Source organism: Apium graveolens, chromosome 7, assembly GCF_009905375.1.
Source record: "Apium graveolens cultivar Ventura chromosome 7, ASM990537v1, whole genome shotgun sequence".
Taxonomy (NCBI): domain Eukaryota; kingdom Viridiplantae; phylum Streptophyta; class Magnoliopsida; order Apiales; family Apiaceae; genus Apium; species Apium graveolens.
This window is the reverse complement of record NC_133653.1, coordinates 95,384,019-95,387,036: the sequence shown is the minus strand read 5'-3', so window position 1 is coordinate 95,387,036 and position 3,018 is coordinate 95,384,019. Positions and strand designations below refer to the sequence as shown.

The window sequence follows — 3,018 nt, the reverse complement described above, 5'->3', positions numbered from 1 at the left end:
TGAGAGCAACACTCTCTAAGTCATTAAGCTTCACTTTCTGAGAGAGAATACCTTTCATAAACTTCACATAACTAGACATCTGTTCAAGAGCTTCAGTGAAAGGTATGTTGATGTGAAGTTTCTTGAACACCTCCAGAAACTTCTCAAACTACTTATCCAATTTTTTCTTCTGCAGCCCATAGAAAAAGGGGTGGAGGATAAATCTGTTTCTCCCCTTTATTACCCTCAGGAGGAGTGTGTTTAACAGTAGTCTTCCTTGGTTCCACTTTTGCATCCTTCTACACTTCTTCTTTAGGCACAACTTCTTCTTTCGAAACTTGAGAATTTTTGGAATTTGCAACCTTCCCAGACCTCAATGTGATTGCCTTTATCTGCTCCTTAGCTTCTCTCTTGCCTGGTACTTCAGTGTCATTCGGGAGTGTACCAGGTTGATAATTCAGCAAGGCATTGGCAATTTGCCCAATTTTATTCTCCAAGATCTTGATAGACACTGCTTGGCTCTTACACATGAGCCTTAACTCCTCCAATACAGATTTTTCATTAGATTATTGCAACTGGAGTTGTTGCGTTGGTGCATATTGCGGTTGCTGAAAACCAGGGGAAGTTGTACTATTTTGCTGGATACTGCTGATAAGGTTGCTGAACCGCATTCTGAGCGTTGCTCCAACTAAAGTTAGGATGATTGCGGTTGTTGGGATGATAGGTGGCTAGCACAGGCTGCTGCGACCTCTGAAAGTTGCTCAAAAATTGAGCTGATTCGCTAGAAATAGCACACTGCTCTGTCTCATGGGCACTAGCACAAAGCTTACAGACACTAGTGATCTGTTTAACTCCATAATTAGCCAAAAAATCCACCTTCATCGTCAAAGCCTTAAGCTGAGCAGCTATAGCAGTAGCTATATCTAACTCTAGAATTCCTGCTACCTTGCCTTTCGATAGTCTCTGAGTAAGATTCTAGTATTCATTAGCAGCCATCAGTTCAATCAATTCATAAGCTTCATCATAGCTTTTAGCCCACAAGGCTCCTCCTGATGCTGCATCAAACATGGGTCTAATAGTAGCACCCAATCTATTATAGAAACATTTAATGATCATCCAGTCAGGCATCTCATGGTGAGGACACTTTCTAAGCATCTCTTTGTAACGATCCCAAGCCTCACATAAAGATTCTCCAGATTGCTGAGCAAATTGAATAAGTGCGTTTCTGATTGCAGCAGTCTTCACCATAGGAAAGAATTTGGTTAAGAACTTTTGAGCAAGATCCTCCCATTTGGTGATAAACCCCGATGGTAGAGAATGTAACCATCACTTCACTTTATCCCGCAGAGAGAATGGGAAAAGCCTCAACTTAATAGCATCTTCAGAAACTCTATTGAACTTGAAAGTGTCGCATATCTCGATGAAATCTCTGATGTGCATGTTGGGGTCTTCTGTCGGAGAACCCCCAAACTGAACTGAGTTCTGTATCATCTGTATCGTGCTCGACTTGATCTCAAAGGTGTTAGCCGAGATGGCTGGTTGAACAATGCTAGACTGAATATGATTGATATTCGGTTGATAGTAGTCCATCAAAGCCTTTGGATTTGCTTCTGGTTATCCCATTGCAATAAGTTCTTCTTCTTTCTTAACTAAGATCGCTTCTTCAACTTTCTCTTCGACTACAACTTCTTCCTCATCTTGATCTAGTGTTCTCTTACGAGACCTAAAACGTGTATGCATACACGCTCGCTAGAGTACTTGAAACACGACAAAGAAATAAGTAAGGAACAATGTCCGAGTCACTAAACTTTAACGACCAATGATGACAAACACATAAACTAAAAATTAACACCGAAGTCCCCGGCAGCGGCGCCAAAAACTTGTTAGGGCTAGAACACGCGCTAATATTCACGCAAGTATACGCCATCGTAAGTAATATAGAATAAATTATAGTTCGTTCCCACATGGACTGGTTTAGGTTAATTTTTGTTAGGAATATATGTGCATTAGTTTGATGATATGTTTAACAAAACACTTAAGTAGAAATTTAGTGTCTGTAGCCTCAACGGATAAGACCACTTTGGCTATCCGTTGATGGTGTAGCTTTACTTAGAAATAAGTCTAGTATTGTAGCATATTTCAGTCTCTGTATTTAAAATGTAATTCTTAGAAGTTGAGAGAAACTATGAGTCATGTTGACTACTAGATGATATGCAGATAGGAAGGCCAATTGTAAATATTTCATGCCTTGTAATTTTGTATAAATGAAGTGGTATCAACGGATGACTTAAAGACCTTCAATGGATGAGAAGCTAAGCTTCAACGGATGTCTCTAAAAGCTTCAACGGATAACATCCTTCAACGGATGAGAGCATCAACGGATGAAAGCTTCAACGGATGTTCTGCTAATTAGCCGTTGATAAGTGGTAGTTGTACCTACAAACAGAGGCACATGGGTTGACAGAGAAAACTGAGATGTGGTAGCCGTATTTCAGGATCAACAGAAAAAGCAGCCGTTCTTCTTTAGTACAAAGATGCAATAGTCAACAAAGTACTTGATTGAACAGGAAAAGAAGCAAGTGAAGAACTTATTTTACTATTGTAATTTTATATTGTTTTTCACTTGTACACTTGGTAATATATAAACCAAGAAGAAGCTAGTAATTAGAGAGAGATTTTCCAGAGCTGTTAAGAAATATCTTGAGAGAAAATTCATCTAGTTTTGTACTAGGATGCAGCTGTGATCAACATTGTTGAACACAGATTTTCTAATATACCATCTCTGGTGGAACAACAAATCCACCAGAAAAGTTTTTAAAGTTTGTTGTGTTCTTTACATTTTGTGTTTGAATATATATCTGTCTGCATTAGCTCAAAGCAATTCATACACTTGTTCATCTAGAACACACTGCTTTAATAAACTTCTCAAAACTTGAAAAAGTTTTGAGATTTACATTCAACCCCCCCCTTCTGTAAATCTCATTGTTAGTCCTCTAGGAATAACAATTGGTATCAGAGCAAGCTCTTGACACACAAAGA

The 3,018-nt window shown here is 38.8% G+C and overlaps 1 non-coding gene across 1 annotated transcript; it reads left to right on the top strand.

The window, feature by feature from the left end:
- The first annotated feature begins 1,105 nt into the window (after positions 1-1,105).
- LOC141676337 (small nucleolar RNA R71) lies at positions 1,106-1,212 on the top strand. Its single transcript, XR_012556934.1, has one exon. It is a non-coding gene; the product is annotated as a small nucleolar RNA R71 (small nucleolar RNA).
- Positions 1,213-3,018: the final 1,806 nt, after the last annotated feature.